Source organism: Idiotropiscis lumnitzeri, chromosome 12 (genome assembly GCF_059441095.1).
Source record: "Idiotropiscis lumnitzeri isolate Australia: NSW breed Sydney's pygmy pipehorse chromosome 12, RoL_Ilum_1.0, whole genome shotgun sequence".
In the NCBI taxonomy this organism is placed as follows: Eukaryota; Metazoa; Chordata; class Actinopteri; order Syngnathiformes; family Syngnathidae; genus Idiotropiscis; species Idiotropiscis lumnitzeri.
In genome coordinates, this window is record NC_142402.1 from 3,408,793 (window position 1) to 3,429,785 (window position 20,993).

A 20,993-nucleotide genomic window follows, 5' to 3' on the forward strand; every position below is an offset into this window, starting at 1 on the left:
TGCGTGGTTACGCGTCAATTGCTATCATAATGTGTTGTCAGGCAGCGCCATCCCTGGTCTGTTCTCACCTGCGAATATGCCTTGTGTCGTAACAACTATGTCTGCGGTCACCCTCATTATTGGGGGCGGGGATACAAAACTGTCTACCAGTTTTTGGAATATCAATAACATTCCATTTTCTAATGTGGAGACCCTAGGCTATTTGTCAGAACCTGCTGATGTTTTTACAAATCCGCTTTTTGGCCAAATTTTAGCAATTGCTTTTAATCAGGAGGTTTTTTTTTTTAGTTGCAGTAAATTATTGCAAGTTCTGTTAATGGGACTGATCAAATACAAGGTTGGACGTGCTTTAAAAGGATACTGATGGACGGGGACGCAGGACGATTATTCTATAAAGTAGAAAGTATGCAGATCGGGGATTTTCATTTAATTCTGATGAAAAGGAGAGAGTGGATGACACCCCGAGTCTTAACCTGACCAGAGGGGGAAACTGAGGTATTGTCAAGTGTCATGGGAAAAACTGTCACTTTTGGCTTGAGTGGACTTGGTACCTATCTGTAGGATTTCAGTTTTATCATGGTTAAGTTGCAGAAAATTGGATGAGAACCAATAATACATTTCGGGGAAGCAGTCAATAAATGGAGGAACCCGGAATAATGGCAGTTGATTATGTGGAGAGGTAGAGCTGAGTGTCATCTGCATAACAGTGGGAGTGTAGGTTTAGTTTGTGAAATATCTTGACAAGAGGTAGGGTATAGATAAAGAATGTCATGGAGTCTGTTCAGGAGGATGGTTTTTGAAATTGTATCGCAAGCTGCTATCAGATCAAAGAGGGTGAGAATGGTGATTAGGCCAGAGTCGGTTGCCGGTGATTTTGATCTGTGTTGTTTCTGTACTGTGGAGGGGTGGAAACTAGAGTAGAAATGTTCTAAGAGGTTGTAGGAGCTGATTTTGGACTGTAGCTAGGTAGCTAATGTAATTTCCAAGATTTTTGAAAAAAATGTGCGATTGGACCAAGGTTATTGAAATTATAAGGAACTCAAGCATTTTTTTGGGAGTATTCAGGGTACAGTCTCAGTTTTGTTGTTTCATGTTAGTTTTTCCAGCATCTCCCTGTATAGATTTGCATCAAAATTATAAGCTGACTAAGAGACTGGGCGACCATACCGACACTGAGATGGGCTCGTCCAGGATTTGAACCCGGGACCTCTCGCACCCAAAGCGAGAATCATACCCCTAGACCAACGAGCCACGTTTAGCTGGCTAACTGACTGTTGGCCGCAAGCCTTCATCGACACTAAGACCCCGGATTTGAACCTGGAACCTCTCCCAACCAACCCTGAATTTACACTAAGAACCTGTTTGGATTTGAACGAGAAACCACTCACAACCATACCCAGAGCCAAATGAGCCACCTCCAATTGATGACATGCTCGTACCAGCGAAGAACCATTCCTATCAGTACGGAAGATTCAGGTGAACTCAAAGTAATCCAGTGTAATGATGGTCTTGTTTTGGATTTGAAAGAGGGTCCTCAGTGAGAATTACAGTAATACCCCGCTACTTCGCGGTTCACCTTTCGCGGCTTCAGTGCTTCGCGGGTCTAAAAAATATTCGGAGGCATTGTAGTTTCGCCGAGCGGCACGAGGGGGCGCTGGAGCGGTTAGACGGCCGGCGTGCGCCGAAGAGGAGAGTGGACGAAGAAGAGAGTGGACGAAGAAGAGCAAGTTCCCCCGGACACGATTGGTGGCGACGTTTCGCGCGGTTCGGACCGTACCAGAGTTCCGGCCGGCGTGCGTGGCAGTTAAGCCGTAGAGGAGCACCTTCCCCGAGCACGGGCGGTGTCAATCGGCCCCTAAGTTTAACCGAATGGAAGCTCCGGAGGAGGAGGGCATGCTCGCGTCACAGTAAGCCGTAGTGGAGCACCTTCCCCGGGCACGGGCGGTGTCAAGCGGCCCCTAAGTTTAACCGAATGGAAGCTCCGGAGGAGGAGGGCATGCTCGCGTCACAGTAAGCCGAAGAGGAGCACCGTCCCCGGGCACGGGCGGTTCCAAGCGGCCCCTAAGTTTAACCGAATGGAAGCTCCGGAGGAGGAGCGCATGCTCGCGTCACAGTAAGCCGAATAGGAGCACCTCTTCCGCCCGGGCAGGAGCGGAGCGTGAGGCTGTCAGTTATGAATGAATAAATATATAAATGAAGAATGCCACCTTTCATTTCACTGTCATGATCCGTGCCTGTCATGCCGCGTGTGTTTTTGTTTTTTCAGCTGTGTGGGCGTTCCTCCAGCGATCTTCTCGCGCCATGCCGTCAGCTGCTGCGAGACGCGCTGATTACACTGACTATATTGTGATTATAATAAATATCTTTCTATCACCACCTTTTTTCCCGTGTCTGCGTTTGGAGAGTCCTGCTCAATCCTCCAGCTCTGCTGGAGGATCATAACATTCACAGGGCACACCGGATGGCATACCAGCAGGTAAAAGTCGAAGTAATTAAATAAATACAAAAAGAAGTAATTGAATAAATACGAAAATAATGGCTGGGGAATAAAAAATAAGTTTTAATAATAATTTGTTTTTTTTTTGTTATAACATGAATTTCACTCTCTCTCTCTCTACCCATATATATATATATATATATATTTATTTTATTTTTTTTATTTAAGCATTTTTGAAGGTGCGCCGCTACTTCGCGGATTTTCAGTTTTCGCGGGTGGTCTCGGTCCCCATTAACCGCGATAACCGGGGTATTACTGTATACCCGTAGTCCAACGAGCCAAAGTGCTTGCCACAAAGTATCGAAATCAGTTAACTTTATAGATTGTAGTCATAATTAAAGTCAAGTGGTGGTGTTCCAACTATCAGAATCGCCACAGCTTAGTCTCATAATACTCAAATTTGGTATCTCACTGTAACATTATCAAACGTAATTAGGGTTTTCTCAATGTATTAATACAGGCGTGTATTATCGCAATGTATTGTTGGGGATCGTTCGTGCATCTTCCAGTATTTAATCGTTTCTGCAGAGTGATCTTACCGTTAAAGAAATGTATCGTTCACTTGATGCATTGCATACATGGCAAGAACGCTACATTTTAAGAAGGAAAAAACATGCATTATCAGGGCCAGATAAAACGTTTTCTATGGTGGACGTCTCTATTCTATTGGACAAGAAGTACTAATCATTGGTTGTTCAGTGGTAGAATTCTCGCTTGCAATGCGTGAGGCCCGAGTTCAATTCCCGGCCAATGCAATATGTTAGGCTGCGTGGTTACGCGTCAATTGCTATCATAATGTGTTGTCAGGCAGCGCCATCCCTGGTCTGTTCTCACCTGCGAATATTCCTTGTGTCATAACAACTATGTCTGCGGTCACCCTCATTATTGGGGGTGGGGATACAAAACTGTCTACCAGTTTTTGGAATATCAATAACATTCCATTTTCTAATGTGGAGACCCTAGGCTATTTGTCAGAACCTGCTGATGTTTTTACAAATCCGCTTTTTGGCCAAATTTTAGCAATTGCTTTTAATCAGGAGGTTTTTTTTTTTAGTTGCAGTAAATTATTGCAAGTTCTGTTAATGGGACTGATCAAATACAAGGTTGGACGTGCTTTAAAAGAATACTGATGGACGGGGACGCAGGACGATTATTCTATAAAGTAGAAAGTATGCAGATCGGGGATTTTCATTTAATTCTAATGAAAAGGAGAGAGTGGATGACACCCCGAGTCTTAACCTGACCAGAGGGGGAAACTGAGGTATTGTCAAGTGTCATGGGAAAAACTGTCACTTTTGGCTTGAGTGGACTTGGTACCTATCTGTAGGATTTCAGTTTTATCATGGTGAAGTTGCAGAAAATTGGATGAGAACCAATAATACATTTCGGGGAAGCAGTCAATAAATGGAGGAACCCGGAATAATGGCAGTTGATTATGTGGAGAGGTAGAGCTGAGTGTCATCTGCATAACAGTGGGAGTGTAGGTTTAGTTTGTGAAATATCTTGACAAGAGGTAGGGTATAGATAAAGAATGTCATGGAGTCTGTTCAGGAGGATGGTTTTAGAAATTGTATCGCAAGCTGCTATCAGATCAAAGAGGGTGAGAATGGTGATTAGGCCAGAGTTGGTTGCCGGTGATTTTGATCAGTGTTGTTTCTGTACTGTGGAGGGGTGGAAACTAGAGTATAAATGTTCTAAGAGGTTGTAGGAGCTGATTTTGGACTGTAGCTAGGTAGCTAATGTCATTTCCAAGATTTTTGAAAAAAATGTGCGATTGGACCAAGGTTATTGAAATTATAAGGAACTCAAGCATTTTTTTGGGAGTATTCAGGGTACAGTCTCAGTTTTGTTGTTTCATGTTAGTTTTTCAAGGATCTCCCTGTATAGATTTGCATCAAAATTATAAGTTGACTAAGAGACTGGGCGACCATACCGACACTGAGATGGGCTCGTCCGGGATTTGAACCCGGGACCTCTCGCACCCAAAGCGAGAATCATACCCCTAGACCAACGAGCCACGTTTAACTGGTTAACTGCCTGTTGGCCGCAAGCCTTCATCGACACTAAGACCCCGGATTTGAACCTGGAACCTCTCCCAACCAACCCTGAATTTACACTAAGAACCTGTTTGGATTTGAACGAGAAACCACTCACAACCATACCCAGAGCCCAATGAGCCACCTCCAATTGATGACACGCTCGTACCAGCGAAGAACCATTCCTATCAGTACGGAAGATTCAGGTGAACTCAAAATAATCCAGTGTAATGATGGTCTTGTTTTGGATTTGAAAGAGGGTCCTCAGTGAGAATTACAGTAATACCCCACTACTTCGCGGTTCACCTTTCGCGGCTTCAGTGCTTCGCGGGTCTAAAAAATATTCGGAGGCATTGTAGTTTCGCCGAGCGGCACGAGGGGGCGCTGGAGCGGTTAGACGGCCGGCGTGCGCCGAAGAGGAGAGTGGACGAAGAAGAGAGTGGACGAAGAAGAGCAAGTTCCCCCGGACACGATTGTTGGCGACGTTTCGCGCGGTTCGGACCGTACCAGAGTTCCGGCCGGCGTGCGTGGCAGTTAAGCCGTAGAGGAGCACCTTCCCCGAGCACGGGCGGTGTCAATCGGCCCCTAAGTTTAACCGAATGGAAGCTCCGGAGGAGGAGGGCATGCTCGCGTCACATTAAGCCGTAGAGGAGCACCTTTCCCGGGCACGGGCGGTGTCAATCGGCCCCTAAGTTTAACCGAATGGAAGCTCCGGAGGAGGAGGGCATGCTCGCGTCACAGTAAGCCGTAGAGGAGCACCTTTCCCGGGCACGGGCGGTTCCAAGCGGCCCCTAAGTTTAACCGAACGGAAGCTCCGGAGGAGGAGGGCATGCTCGCGTCACAGTAAGCCGTAGAGGAGCACCTTCCCCGGGCACGGGCGGTTCCAAGCGGCCCCTAAGTTTAACCGAATGGAAGCTCCGGAGGCGGAGGGCATGCTCGCGTCACAGTAAGCCGAAGAGGAGCACCTTCCCCGGGCACGGGCGGTTCCAAGCGGCCCCTAAGTTTAACCGAACGGAAGCTCCGGAGGAGGAGGGCAGGCGTGTGTCACAGTTAAGCCGAATAGGAGCACCTCTTCCGCCCGGGCAGGAGCGGAGCGTGAGGCTGTCAGTTATGAATGAATAAATAAATAAATGAATAATGCCACATTTCATTTCACTGTCATGATCCGTGCCTGTCATGCCGCGTGTGTTTTTGTTTTTTCAGCTGTGTGGGCGTTCCTCCAGCGGTCGTCTCGCGCCATGCCTTCAGCTGCTGCGAGACGCGCTGATTACACTGACTATATTGTGATTATAATAAATATCTTTGTATAACCACCTTTTTTCCCGTGTCTGCGTTTGGAGAGTCCTGCTCATTCCTCCAGCTCTGCTGGAGGATCATAACATTCACAGGGCACACCGGACGGTGTACCAGCAGGTAAAAGTCGAAGTAATTAAATAAATACAAAAAGAAGTAATTGAATAAATACGAAAATAATGGCTGGGGAATAAAAAATAAGTTTTAATAATATTTTTTTTTTTTGTTATAACATGAATTTCACTCTCTCTCTCTCTACCCATATATATATATATATATATATATATATATATATATTTTTTTTTTTTATTATTTAAGCATTTTTGAAGGTGCGCCGCTACTTCGCGGATTTTCAGTTTTCGCGGGTGGTCTCGGTCCCCATTAACCGCGATAACCGGGGTATTACTGTATACCCGTAGTCCAACAAGCCAAAGTGCTTGCCACAAAGTATCGAAATCAGTTAACTTTATTGATTGTAGTCATAATTAATGTCAAGTGGTGGTGTTCCAACTATCAGAATCGCCACAGCTTAGTCTCATAATACTCAAATTTGGTATCTCACTGTAACATTATCAAACGTAATTAGGGTTTTCTCAATGTATTAATACAGGCGCGTATTATCGCAATGTATTGTTGGGGATCGTTCGTGCATCTTCCAGTATTTAATCGTTTCTGCAGAGTGATCTTACCGTTAAAGAAATGTATCGTTCACTTGATGCATTGCATACATGGCAAGAACGCTACATTTTAAGAAGGAAAAAACATGCATTATCAGGGCCAGATAAAACGTTTTCTATGGTGGACGTCTCTATTCTATTGGACAAGAACTATTAAGCATTGGTTGTTCAGTGGTAGAATTCTCGCTTGCCATGCGTGAGGCCCGAGTTCAATTCCCGGCCAATGCAATATGTTAGGCTGCGTGGTTACGCGTCAATTGCTATCATAATGTGTTGTCAGGCAGCGCCATCCCTGGTCTGTTCTCACCTGCGAATATTCCTTGTGTCATAACAACTATGTCTGCGGTCACCCTCATTATTGGGGGCGGGCATACAAAACTGTCTACCAGTTTTTAGAATATCAATAACATCCCATTTTCTAATGTGGAGACCCTAGGCTATTTGTCAGAACCTGCTGATGTTTTTACAAATCCGCTTTTTGGCCTAATTTTAGCAATTGCTTTTAATCAGGAGGTTTTTTCTTTTTAGTTGCAGTAAATTATTGCAAGTTCTGTTAATGGGACTGATCAAATACAAGGTTGGACGTGCTTTAAAAGGATACTGATGGACGGGGACGCAGGACGATTATTCTATAAAGTAGAAAGTATGCAGATCGGGGATTTTCATTTAATTCTGATGAAAAGGAGAGAGTGGATGACACCCCGAGTCTTAACCTGACCAGAGGTGGAAACTGAGGTATTGTCAAGTGTCATGGGAAAAACTGTCACTTTTGGTTTGAGAGGACTTGGTACCTATCTGTAGGATTTCAGTTTTATCATTGTTAAGTTGCAGAAAATTGGATGAGAACCAATAATAAATTTCGGGGAAGCAGTCAATAAATGGAGGAACCCGGAATAATGGCAGTTGATTATGTGGAGAGGTAGAGCTGAGTGTCATCTGCATAACAGTGGGAGTGTAGGTTTAGTTTGTGAAATATCTTGACAAGAGGTAGGGTATAGATAAAGAATGTCATGGAGTCTGTTCAGGAGGATGGTTTTAGAAATTGTATCGCAAGCTGCTATCAGATCAAAGAGGGTGAGAATGGTGATTAGGCCAGAGTCGGTTGCCGGTGATTTTGATCAGTGTTGTTTCTGTACTGTGGAGGGGTGGAAACTAGAGTAGAAATGTTCTAAGAGGTTGTAGGAGCTGATTTTGGACTGTAGCTAGGTAGCTAATGTCATTTCCAAGATTTTTGAAAAAAATGCGCGATTGGACCAAGGTTATTGAAATAATAAGGAACTCAAGCATTTTTTTGGGAGTGCTCGGGGTACAGTCTCAGTTTTGTTGTTTCATGTTAGTTTTTCCACCATCTCCCTGTATAGATTTGCATCAAAATTATGAGTTGACTAAGCGACCATACCGACTCTGAGATGGGCTCGTCCGGGATTTGAACCCGGGACCTCTCGCACCCTAAGCGAGAATCATACCCCTAGACCAACGAGCCACATTTAGCTGGGTAACTGACTGTTGGCCGCAAGCCTTCATCGACACTAAGACCCCGGATTTGAACCTGGAACCTCTCCCAACCAACCCTGAATTTACACTAAGAACCTGTTTGGATTTGAACGAGAAACCACTCACAACCATACCCAGAGCCAAATGAGCCACCTCCAATTGATGACATGCTCGTACCAGCGAAGAACCATTCCTATCAGTACGGAAGATTCAGGTGAACTCAAAGTAATCCAGTGTAATGATGGTCTTGTTTTGGATTTGAAAGAGGGTCCTCAGTGAGAATTACAGTAATACCCCGCTACTTCGCGGTTCACCTTTCGCGGCTTCAGTGCTTCGCGGGTCTAAAAAATATTCGGAGGCATTGTAGTTTCGCCGAGCGGCACGAGGGGGCGCTGGAGCGGTTAGACGGCCGGCGTGCGCCGAAGAGGAGAGTGGACGAAGAAGAGAGTGGACGAAGAAGAGCAAGTTCCCCCGGACACGATTGGTGGCGACGTTTCGCGCGGTTCGGACCGTACCAGAGTTCCGGCCGGCGTGCGTGGCAGTTAAGCCGTAGAGGAGCACCTTCCCCGAGCACGGGCGGTGTCAATCGGCCCCTAGGTTTAACCGAATGGAAGCTCCGGAGGAGGAGGGCATGCTCGCGTCACAGTAAGCCGTAGTGGAGCACCTTCCCCGGGCACGGGCGGTTCCAAGCGGCCCCTAAGTTTAACCGAATGGAAGCTCCGGAGGAGGAGGGCATGCTCGTGTCACAGTAAGCCGTAGAGGAGCACCTTCCCCGGGCACGGGCGGTTCCAAGCGGCCCCTAAGTTTAACCGAATGGAAGCTCCGGAGGAGGAGGGCATGCTCGCGTCACAGTAAGCCGAAGAGGAGCACCGTCCCCGGGCACGGGCGGTTCCAAGCGGCCCCTAAGTTTAACCGAATGGAAGCTCCGGAGGAGGAGGGCGGGCGTGTGTCACAGTTAAGCCGAATAGGAGCACCTCTTCCGCCCGGGCAGGAGCGGAGCGTGAGGCTGTCAGTTATGAATGAATAAATAAATAAATGAAGAATGCCACCTTTCATTTCACTGTCATGATCCGTGCCTGTCATGCCGCGTGTGTTTTTGTTTTTTCAGCTGTGTGGGCGTTCCTCCAGCGATCTTCTCGCGCCATGCCGTCAGCTGCTGCGAGACGCGCTGATTACACTGACTATATTGTGATTATAATAAATATCTTTCTATCACCACCTTTTTTCCCGTGTCTGCGTTTGGAGAGTCCTGCTCAACCCTCCAGCTCTGCTGGAGGATCATAACATTCACAGGCCACACCGGACGGCGTACCAGCAGGTAAAAGTCGAAGTAATTAAATAAATACAAAAAGAAATAATTGAATAAATACGAAAATATTGGCTGGGGAATAAAAAATAAGTTTTAATAATAATTTGGTTTTTTTTGTTATAACATGAATTTCACACTCTCTCTCTCTACCCATATATATATATATATATATATATATATTTATTTATTTATTTTTAAGCATTTTTGAAGGTGCGCTGCTACTTCGCGGATTTTCAGTTTTCGCGGGTGGTCTCGGTCCCCATTAACCGCGATAACCGGGGTATTACTGTATACCCGTAGTCCAACGAGCCAAAGTGCTTGCCACAAAGTATCGAAATCAGTTAACTTTATAGATTGTAGTCATAATTAAAGTCAAGTGGTGGTGTTCCAACTATCAGAATCGCCACAGCTTAGTCTCATAATACTCAAATTTGGTATCTCACTGTAACATTATCAAACGTAATAAGGGTTTTCTCAATGTATTAATACAGGCGTGTATTATCGCAATGTATTGTTGGGGATCGTTCGTGCATCTTCCAGTATTTAATCGTTTCTGCAGAGTGATCTTACCGTTAAAGAAATGTATCGTTCACTTGATGCATTGCATACATGGCAAGAACGCTACATTTTAAGAAGGAAAAAACATGCATTATCAGGGCCAGATAAAACGTTTTCTATGGTGGACGTCTCTATTCTATTGGACAAGAAGTACTAATCATTGGTTGTTCAGTGGTAGAATTCTCGCTTGCCATGCGTGAGGCCCGAGTTCAATTCCCGGCCAATGCAATATGTTAGGCTGCGTGGTTACGCGTCAATTGCTATCATAATGTGTTGTCAGGCAGCGCCATCCTTGGTCTGTTCTCACCTGCGAATATGCCTTGTGTCGTAACAACTATGTCTGCGGTCACCCTCATTATTGGGGGCGGGGATACAAAACTGTCTACCAGTTTTTGGAATATCAATAACATTCCATTTTCTAATGTGGAGACCCTAGGCTATTTGTCAGAACCTGCTGATGTTTTTACAAATCCGCTTTTTGGCCAAATTTTAGCAATTGCTTTTAATCAGGAGGTTTTTTTTTTTAGTTGCAGTAAATTATTGCAAGTTCTGTTAATGGGACTGATCAAATACAAGGTTGGACGTGCTTTAAAAGGATACTGATGGACGGGGACGCAGGACGATTATTCTATAAAGTAGAAAGTATGCAGATCGGGGATTTTCATTTAATTCTGATGAAAAGGAGAGAGTGGATGACACCCCGAGTCTTAACCTGACCAGAGGGGGAAACTGAGGTATTGTCAAGTGTCATGGGAAAAACTGTCACTTTTGGCTTGAGTGGACTTGGTACCTATCTGTAGGATTTCAGTTTTATCATGGTTAAGTTGCAGAAAATTGGATGAGAACCAATAATACATTTCGGGGAAGCAGTCAATAAATGGAGGAACCCGGAATAATGGCAGTTGATTATGTGGAGAGGTAGAGCTGAGTGTCATCTGCATAACAGTGGGAGTGTAGGTTTAGTTTGTGAAATATCTTGACAAGAGGTAGGGTATAGATAAAGAATGTCATGGAGTCTGTTCAGGAGGATGGTTTTTGAAATTGTATCGCAAGCTGCTATCAGATCAAAGAGGGTGAGAATGGTGATTAGGCCAGAGTCGGTTGCCGGTGATTTTGATCTGTGTTGTTTCTGTACTGTGGAGGGGTGGAAACTAGAGTAGAAATGTTCTAAGAGGTTGTAGGAGCTGATTTTGGACTGTAGCTAGGTAGCTAATGTAATTTCCAAGATTTTTGAAAAAAATGTGCGATTGGACCAAGGTTATTGAAATTATAAGGAACTCAAGCATTTTTTTGGGAGTATTCAGGGTACAGTCTCAGTTTTGTTGTTTCATGTTAGTTTTTCCAGCATCTCCCTGTATAGATTTGCATCAAAATTATAAGCTGACTAAGAGACTGGGCGACCATACCGACACTGAGATGGGCTCGTCCAGGATTTGAACCCGGGACCTCTCGCACCCAAAGCGAGAATCATACCCCTAGACCAACGAGCCACGTTTAGCTGGCTAACTGACTGTTGGCCGCAAGCCTTCATCGACACTAAGACCCCGGATTTGAACCTGGAACCTCTCCCAACCAACCCTGAATTTACACTAAGAACCTGTTTGGATTTGAACGAGAAACCACTCACAACCATACCCAGAGCCAAATGAGCCACCTCCAATTGATGACATGCTCGTACCAGCGAAGAACCATTCCTATCAGTACGGAAGATTCAGGTGAACTCAAAGTAATCCAGTGTAATGATGGTCTTGTTTTGGATTTGAAAGAGGGTCCTCAGTGAGAATTACAGTAATACCCCGCTACTTCGCGGTTCACCTTTCGCGGCTTCAGTGCTTCGCGGGTCTAAAAAATATTCGGAGGCATTGTAGTTTCGCCGAGCGGCACGAGGGGGCGCTGGAGCGGTTAGACGGCCGGCGTGCGCCGAAGAGGAGAGTGGACGAAGAAGAGAGTGGACGAAGAAGAGCAAGTTCCCCCGGACACGATTGGTGGCGACGTTTCGCGCGGTTCGGACCGTACCAGAGTTCCGGCCGGCGTGCGTGGCAGTTAAGCCGTAGAGGAGCACCTTCCCCGAGCACGGGCGGTGTCAATCGGCCCCTAGGTTTAACCGAATGGAAGCTCCGGAGGAGGAGGGCATGCTCGCGTCACAGTAAGCCGTAGTGGAGCACCTTCCCCGGGCACGGGCGGTGTCAAGCGGCCCCTAAGTTTAACCGAATGGAAGCTCCGGAGGAGGAGGGCATGCTCGCGTCACAGTAAGCCGAAGAGGAGCACCGTCCCCGGGCACGGGCGGTTCCAAGCGGCCCCTAAGTTTAACCGAATGGAAGCTCCGGAGGAGGAGCGCATGCTCGCGTCACAGTAAGCCGAATAGGAGCACCTCTTCCGCCCGGGCAGGAGCGGAGCGTGAGGCTGTCAGTTATGAATGAATAAATATATAAATGAAGAATGCCACCTTTCATTTCACTGTCATGATCCGTGCCTGTCATGCCGCGTGTGTTTTTGTTTTTTCAGCTGTGTGGGCGTTCCTCCAGCGATCTTCTCGCGCCATGCCGTCAGCTGCTGCGAGACGCGCTGATTACACTGACTATATTGTGATTATAATAAATATCTTTGTATCACCACCTTTTTTCCCGTGTCTGCGTTTGGAGAGTCCTGCTCAACCCTCCAGCTCTGCTGGAGGATCATAACATTCACAGGGCACACCGGATGGCATACCAGCAGGTAAAAGTCGAAGTAATTAAATAAATACAAAAAGAAGTAATTGAATAAATACGAAAATAATGGCTGGGGAATAAAAAATAAGTTTTAATAATAATTTGTTTTTTTTTTGTTATAACATGAATTTCACTCTCTCTCTCTCTACCCATATATATATATATATATATATTTATTTTATTTTTTTTATTTAAGCATTTTTGAAGGTGCGCCGCTACTTCGCGGATTTTCAGTTTTCGCGGGTGGTCTCGGTCCCCATTAACCGCGATAACCGGGGTATTACTGTATACCCGTAGTCCAACGAGCCAAAGTGCTTGCCACAAAGTATCGAAATCAGTTAACTTTATAGATTGTAGTCATAATTAAAGTCAAGTGGTGGTGTTCCAACTATCAGAATCGCCACAGCTTAGTCTCATAATACTCAAATTTGGTATCTCACTGTAACATTATCAAACGTAATTAGGGTTTTCTCAATGTATTAATACAGGCGTGTATTATCGCAATGTATTGTTGGGGATCGTTCGTGCATCTTCCAGTATTTAATCGTTTCTGCAGAGTGATCTTACCGTTAAAGAAATGTATCGTTCACTTGATGCATTGTATACATGGCAAGAACGCTACATTTTAAGAAGGAAAAAACATGCATTATCAGGGCCAGATAAAACGTTTTCTATGGTGGACGTCTCTATTCTATTGGACAAGAAGTACTAATCATTGGTTGTTCAGTGGTAGAATTCTCGCTTGCAATGCGTGAGGCCCGAGTTCAATTCCCGGCCAATGCAATATGTTAGGCTGCGTGGTTACGCGTCAATTGCTATCATAATGTGTTGTCAGGCAGCGCCATCCCTGGTCTGTTCTCACCTGCGAATATGCCTTGTGTCATAACAACTATGTCTGCGGTCACCCTCATTATTGGGGGTGGGGATACAAAACTGTCTACCAGTTTTTGGAATATCAATAACATTCCATTTTCTAATGTGGAGACCCTAGGCTATTTGTCAGACCTGCTGATGTTTTTACAAATCCGCTTTTTGGCCAAATTTTAGCAATTGCTTTTAATCAGGAGGTTTTTTTTTTTAGTTGCAGTAAATTATTGCAAGTTCTGGTAATGGGACTGATCAAATACAAGGTTGGACGTGCTTTAAAAGAATACTGATGGACGGGGACGCAGGACGATTATTCTATAAAGTAGAAAGTATGCAGATCGGGGATTTTCATTTAATTCTAATGAAAAGGAGAGAGTGGATGACACCCCGAGTCTTAACCTGACCAGAGGGGGAAACTGAGGTATTGTCAAGTGTCATGGGAAAAACTGTCACTTTTGGCTTGAGTGGACTTGGTACCTATCTGTAGGATTTCAGTTTTATCATGGTTAAGTTGCAGAAAATTGGATGAGAACCAATAATACATTTCGGGGAAGCAGTCAATAAATGGAGGAACCCGGAATAATGGCAGTTGATTATGTGGAGAGGTAGAGCTGAGTGTCATCTGCATAACAGTGGGAGTGTAGGTTTAGTTTGTGAAATATCTTGACAAGAGGTAGGGTATAGATAAAGAATGTCATGGAGTCTGTTCAGGAGGATGGTTTTTGAAATTGTATCGCAAGCTGCTATCAGATCAAAGAGGGTGAGAATGGTGATTAGGCCAGAGTCGGTTGCCGGTGATTTTGATCAGTGTTGTTTCTGTACTGTGGAGGGGTGGAAACTAGAGTAGAAATGTTCTAAGAGGTTGTAGGAGCTGATTTTGGACTGTAGCTAGGTAGCTAATGTCATTTCCAAGATTTTTTAAAAAAATGTGCGATTGGACCAAGGTTATTGAAATTATAAGGAACTCAAGCATTTTTTGGGGAGTATTCAGGGTACAGTCTCAGTTTTGTTGTTTCATGTTAGTTTTTCCAGCATCTCCCTGTATAGATTTGCATCAAAATTATAAGCTGACTAAGAGACTGGGCGACCATACCGACACTGAGATGGGCTCGTCCAGGATTTGAACCCGGGACCTCTCGCACCCAAAGCGAGAATCATACCCCTAGACCAACGAGCCACGTTTAGCTGGCTAACTGACTGTTGGCCGCAAGCCTTCATCGACACTAAGACCCCGGATTTGAACCTGGAACCTCTCCCAACCAACCCTGAATTTACACTAAGAACCTGTTTGGATTTGAACGAGAAACCACTCACAACCATACCCAGAGCCAAATGAGCCACCTCCAATTGATGACATGCTCGTACCAGCGAAGAACCATTCCTATCAGTACGGAAGATTCAGGTGAACTCAAAGTAATCCAGTGTAATGATGGTCTTGTTTTGGATTTGAAAGAGGGTCCTCAGTGAGAATTACAGTAATACCCCGCTACTTCGCGGTTCACCTTTCGCGGCTTCAGTGCTTCGCGGGTCTAAAAAATATTCGGAGGCATTGTAGTTTCGCCGAGCGGCACGAGGGGGCGCTGGAGCGGTTAGACGGCCGGCGTGCGCCGAAGAGGAGAGTGGACGAAGAAGAGAGTGGACGAAGAAGAGCAAGTTCCCCCGGACACGATTGGTGGCGACGTTTCGCGCGGTTCGGACCGTACCAGAGTTCCGGCCGGCGTGCGTGGCAGTTAAGCCGTAGAGGAGCACCTTCCCCGAGCACGGGCGGTGTCAATCGGCCCCTAGGTTTAACCGAATGGAAGCTCCGGAGGAGGAGGGCATGCTCGCGTCACAGTAAGCCGTAGTGGAGCACCTTCCCCGGGCACGGGCGGTTCCAAGCGGCCCCTAAGTTTAACCGAATGGAAGCTCCGGAGGAGGAGGGCATGCTCGTGTCACAGTAAGCCGTAGAGGAGCACCTTCCCCGGGCACGGGCGGTTCCAAGCGGCCCCTAAGTTTAACCGAATGGAAGCTCCGGAGGAGGAGGGCGGGCGTGTGTCACAGTTAAGCCGAATAGGAGCACCTCTTCCGCCCGGGCAGGAGCGGAGCGTGAGGCTGTCAGTTATGAATGAATAAATAAATAAATGAAGAATGCCACCTTTCATTTCACTGTCATGATCCGTGCCTGTCATGCCGCGTGTGTTTTTGTTTTTTCAGCTGTGTGGGCGTTCCTCCAGCGATCTTCTCGCGCCATGCCGTCAGCTGCTGCGAGACGCGCTGATTACACTGACTATATTGTGATTATAATAAATATCTTTCTATCACCACCTTTTTTCCCGTGTCTGCGTTTGGAGAGTCCTGCTCAACCCTCCAGCTCTGCTGGAGGATCATAACATTCACAGGCCACACCGGACGGCGTACCAGCAGGTAAAAGTCGAAGTAATTAAATAAATACAAAAAGAAATAATTGAATAAATACGAAAATATTGGCTGGGGAATAAAAAATAAGTTTTAATAATAATTTGGTTTTTTTTGTTATAACATGAATTTCACACTCTCTCTCTCTACCCATATATATATATATATATATATATATTTATTTATTTATTTTTAAGCATTTTTGAAGGTGCGCTGCTACTTCGCGGATTTTCAGTTTTCGCGGGTGGTCTCGGTCCCCATTAACCGCGATAACCGGGGTATTACTGTATACCCGTAGTCCAACGAGCCAAAGTGCTTGCCACAAAGTATCGAAATCAGTTAACTTTATAGATTGTAGTCATAATTAAAGTCAAGTGGTGGTGTTCCAACTATCAGAATCGCCACAGCTTAGTCTCATAATACTCAAATTTGGTATCTCACTGTAACATTATCAAACGTAATAAGGGTTTTCTCAATGTATTAATACAGGCGTGTATTATCGCAATGTATTGTTGGGGATCGTTCGTGCATCTTCCAGTATTTAATCGTTTCTGCAGAGTGATCTTACCGTTAAAGAAATGTATCGTTCACTTGATGCATTGCATACATGGCAAGAACGCTACATTTTAAGAAGGAAAAAACATGCATTATCAGGGCCAGATAAAACGTTTTCTATGGTGGACGTCTCTATTCTATTGGACAAGAAGTACTAATCATTGGTTGTTCAGTGGTAGAATTCTCGCTTGCCATCCGTGAGGCCCGAGTTCAATTCCCGGCCAATGCAATATGTTAGGCTGCGTGGTTACGCGTCAATTGCTATCATAATGTGTTGTCAGGCAGCGCCATCCTTGGTCTGTTCTCACCTGCGAATATGCCTTGTGTCGTAACAACTATGTCTGCGGTCACCCTCATTATTGGGGGCGGGGATACAAAACTGTCTACCAGTTTTTGGAATATCAATAACATTCCATTTTCTAATGTGGAGACCCTAGGCTATTTGTCAGAACCTGCTGATGTTTTTACAAATCCGCTTTTTGGCCAAATTTTAGCAATTGCTTTTAATCAGGAGGTTTTTTTTTTTAGTTGCAGTAAATTATTGCAAGTTCTGTTAATGGGACTGATCAAATACAAGGTTGGACGTGCTTTAAAAGGATACTGATGGACGGGGACGCAGGACGATTATTCTATAAAGTAGAAAGTATGCAGATCGGGGATTTTCATTTAATTCTGATGAAAAGGAGAGAGTGGATGACACCCCGAGTCTTAACCTGACCAGAGGGGGAAACTGAGGTATTGTCAAGTGTCATGGGAAAAACTGTCACTTTTGGCTTGAGTGGACTTGGTACCTATCTGTAGGATTTCAGTTTTATCATGGTTAAGTTGCAGAAAATTGGATGAGAACCAATAATACATTTCGGGGAAGCAGTCAATAAATGGAGGAACCCGGAATAATGGCAGTTGATTATGTGGAGAGGTAGAGCTGAGTGTCATCTGCATAACAGTGGGAGTGTAGGTTTAGTTTGTGAAATATCTTGACAAGAGGTAGGGTATAGATAAAGAATGTCATGGAGTCTGTTCAGGAGGATGGTTTTTGAAATTGTATCGCAAGCTGCTATCAGATCAAAGAGGGTGAGAATGGTGATTAGGCCAGAGTCGGTTGCCGGTGATTTTGATCTGTGTTGTTTCTGTACTGTGGAGGGGTGGAAACTAGAGTAGAAATGTTCTAAGAGGTTGTAGGAGCTGATTTTGGACTGTAGCTAGGTAGCTAATGTAATTTCCAAGATTTTTGAAAAAAATGTGCGATTGGACCAAGGTTATTGAAATTATAAGGAACTCAAGCATTTTTTTGGGAGTATTCAGGGTACAGTCTCAGTTTTGTTGTTTCATGTTAGTTTTTCCAGCATCTCCCTGTATAGATTTGCATCAAAATTATAAGCTGACTAAGAGACTGGGCGACCATACCGACACTGAGATGGGCTCATCCAGGATTTGAACCCGGGACCTCTCGCACCCAAAGCGAGAATCATACCCCTAGACCAACGAGCCACGTTTAGCTGGCTAACTGACTGTTGGCCGCAAGCCTTCATCGACACTAAGACCCCGGATTTGAACCTGGAACCTCTCCCAACCAACCCTGAATTTACACTAAGAACCTGTTTGGATTTGAACGAGAAACCACTCACAACCATACCCAGAGCCAAATGAGCCACCTCCAATTGATGACATGCTCGTACCAGCGAAGAACCATTCCTATCAGTACGGAAGATTCAGGTGAACTCAAAGTAATCCAGTGTAATGATGGTCTTGTTTTGGATTTGAAAGAGGGTCCTCAGTGAGAATTTCAGTAATACCCCGCTACTTCGCGGTTCACCTTTCGCGGCTTCAGTGCTTCGCGGGTCTAAAAAATATTCGGAGGCATTGTAGTTTCGCCGAGCGGCACGAGGGGGCGCTGGAGCGGTTAGACGGCCGGCGTGCGCCGAAGAGGAGAGTGGACGAAGAAGAGAGTGGACGAAGAAGAGCAAGTTCCCCCGGACACGATTGGTGGCGACGTTTCGCGCGGTTCGGACCGTACCAGAGTTCCGGCCGGCGTGCGTGGCAGTTAAGCCGTAGAGGAGCACCTTCCCCGAGCACGGGCGGTGTCAATCGGCCCCTAAGTTTAACCGAATGGAAGCTCCGGAGGAGGAGGGCATGCTCGCGTCACAGTAAGCCGTAGTGGAGCACCTTCCCCGGGCACGGGCGGTGTCAAGCGGCCCCTAAGTTTAACCGAATGGAAGCTCCGGAGGAGGAGGGCATGCTCGCGTCACAGTAAGCCGAAGAGGAGCACCGTCCCCGGGCACGGGCGGTTCCAAGCGGCCCCTAAGTTTAACCGAATGGAAGCTCCGGAGGAGGAGCGCATGCTCGCGTCACAGTAAGCCGAATAGGAGCACCTCTTCCGCCCGGGCAGGAGCGGAGCGTGAGGCTGTCAGTTATGAATGAATAAATATATAAATGAAGAATGCCACCTTTCATTTCACTGTCATGATCCGTGCCTGTCATGCCGCGTGTGTTTTTGTTTTTTCAGCTGTGTGGGCGTTCCTCCAGCGATCTTCTCGCGCCATGCCGTCAGCTGCTGCGAGACGCGCTGATTACACTGACTATATTGTGATTATAATAAATATCTTTGTATCACCACCTTTTTTCCCGTGTCTGCGTTTGGAGAGTCCTGCTCAACCCTCCAGCTCTGCTGGAGGATCATAACATTCACAGGGCACACCGGATGGCATACCAGCAGGTAAAAGTCGAAGTAATTAAATAAATACAAAAAGAAGTAATTGAATAAATACGAAAATAATGGCTGGGGAATAAAAAATAAGTTTTAATAATAATTTGTTTTTTTTTTGTTATAACATGAATTTCACTCTCTCTCTCTCTACCCATATATATATATATATATATATTTATTTTATTTTTTTTATTTAAGCATTTTTGAAGGTGCGCCGCTACTTCGCGGATTTTCAGTTTTCGCGGGTGGTCTCGGTCCCCATTAACCGCGATAACCGGGGTATTACTGTATACCCGTAGTCCAACGAGCCAAAGTGCTTGCCACAAAGTATCGAAATCAGTTAACTTTATAGATTGTAGTCATAATTAAAGTCAAGTGGTGGTGTTCCAACTATCAGAATCGCCACAGCTTAGTCTCATAATACTCAAATTTGGTATCTCACTGTAACATTATCAAACGTAATTAGGGTTTTCTCAATGTATTAATACAGGCGTGTATTATCGCAATGTATTGTTGGGGATCGTTCGTGCATCTTCCAGTATTTAATCGTTTCTGCAGAGTGATCTTACCGTTAAAGAAATGTATCGTTCACTTGATGCATTGTATACATGGCAAGAACGCTACATTTTAAGAAGGAAAAAACATGCATTATCAGGGCCAGATAAAACGTTTTCTATGGTGGACGTCTCTATTCTATTGGACAAGAAGTACTAATCATTGGTTGTTCAGTGGTAGAATTCTCGCTTGCAATGCGTGAGGCCCGAGTTCAATTCCCGGCCAATGCAATATGTTAGGCTGCGTGGTTACGCGTCAATTGCTATCATAATGTGTTGTCAGGCAGCGCCATCCCTGGTCTGTTCTCACCTGCGAATATGCCTTGTGTCATAACAACTATGTCTGCGGTCACCCTCATTATTGGGGGTGGGGATACAAAACTGTCTACCAGTTTTTGGAATATCAATAACATTCCATTTTCTAATGTGGAGACCCTAGGCTATTTGTCAGAACCTGCTGATGTTTTTACAAATCCGCTTTTTGGCCAAATTTTAGCAATTGCTTTTAATCAGGAGGTTTTTTTTTTTAGTTGCAGTAAATTATTGCAAGTTCTGGTAATGGGACTGATCAAATACAAGGTTGGACGTGCTTTAAAAGAATACTGATGGACGGGGACGCAGGACGATTATTCTATAAAGTAGAAAGTATGCAGATCGGGGATTTTCATTTAATTCTAATGAAAAGGAGAGAGTGGATGACACCCCGAGTCTTAACCTGACCAGAGGGGGAAACTGAGGTATTGTCAAGTGTCATGGGAAAAACTGTCACTTTTGGCTTGAGTGGACTTGGTACCTATCTGTAGGATTTCAGTTTTATCATGGTGAAGTTGCAGAAAATTGGATGAGAACCAATAATACATTTCGGGGAAGCAGTCAATAAATGGAGGAACCCGGAATAATGGCAGTTGATTATGTGGAGAGGTAGAGCTGAGTGTCATCTGCATAACAGTGGGAGTGTAGGTTTAGTTTGTGAAATATCTTGACAAGAGGTAGGGTATAGATAAAGAATGTCATGGAGTCTGTTCAGAAGGATGGTTTTAGAAATTGTATCGCAAGCTGCTATCAGATCAAAGAGGGTGAGAATGGTGATTAGGCCAGAGTCGGTTGCCGGTGATTTTGATCAGTGTTGTTTCTGTACTGTGGAGGGGTGGAAACTAGAGTAGAAATGTTCTAAGAGGTTGTAGGAGCTGATTTTGGACTGTAGCTAGGTAGCTAATGTCATTTCCAAGATTTTTTTAAAAAATGTGCGATTGGACCAAGGTTATTGAAATTATAAGGAACTCAAGCATTTTTTGGGGAGTATTCAGGGTACAGTCTCAGTTTTGTTGTTTCATGTTAGTTTTT

At 45.0% G+C, this 20,993-nt stretch overlaps 7 non-coding genes across 7 annotated transcripts; 1 reads left to right on the top strand and 6 right to left on the bottom strand.

Annotated features, from left to right (window-relative positions):
* Positions 1 to 1,179: 1,179 nt before the first annotated feature.
* On the bottom strand, positions 1,180 to 1,251 carry trnap-ugg (transfer RNA proline (anticodon UGG)). Its single transcript has one exon. It is a non-coding gene; the product is annotated as a tRNA-Pro (tRNA).
* A 3,191-nt stretch (positions 1,252 to 4,442) lies between these two features.
* trnap-ugg (transfer RNA proline (anticodon UGG)) lies at positions 4,443 to 4,514 on the bottom strand. The gene has a single exon. It is a non-coding gene; the product is annotated as a tRNA-Pro (tRNA).
* Positions 4,515 to 6,660: 2,146 nt separating this feature from the next.
* trnag-gcc (transfer RNA glycine (anticodon GCC)) lies at positions 6,661 to 6,731 on the top strand. The gene has a single exon. It is a non-coding gene; the product is annotated as a tRNA-Gly (tRNA).
* Positions 6,732 to 7,914: 1,183 nt separating this feature from the next.
* On the bottom strand, positions 7,915 to 7,986 carry trnap-agg (transfer RNA proline (anticodon AGG)). Its single transcript has one exon. It is a non-coding gene; the product is annotated as a tRNA-Pro (tRNA).
* A 3,296-nt stretch (positions 7,987 to 11,282) lies between these two features.
* On the bottom strand, positions 11,283 to 11,354 carry trnap-ugg (transfer RNA proline (anticodon UGG)). The gene has a single exon. It is a non-coding gene; the product is annotated as a tRNA-Pro (tRNA).
* A 3,190-nt stretch (positions 11,355 to 14,544) lies between these two features.
* trnap-ugg (transfer RNA proline (anticodon UGG)) lies at positions 14,545 to 14,616 on the bottom strand. Its single transcript has one exon. It is a non-coding gene; the product is annotated as a tRNA-Pro (tRNA).
* Positions 14,617 to 17,807: 3,191 nt separating this feature from the next.
* trnap-ugg (transfer RNA proline (anticodon UGG)) lies at positions 17,808 to 17,879 on the bottom strand. The gene has a single exon. It is a non-coding gene; the product is annotated as a tRNA-Pro (tRNA).
* Positions 17,880 to 20,993: the final 3,114 nt, after the last annotated feature.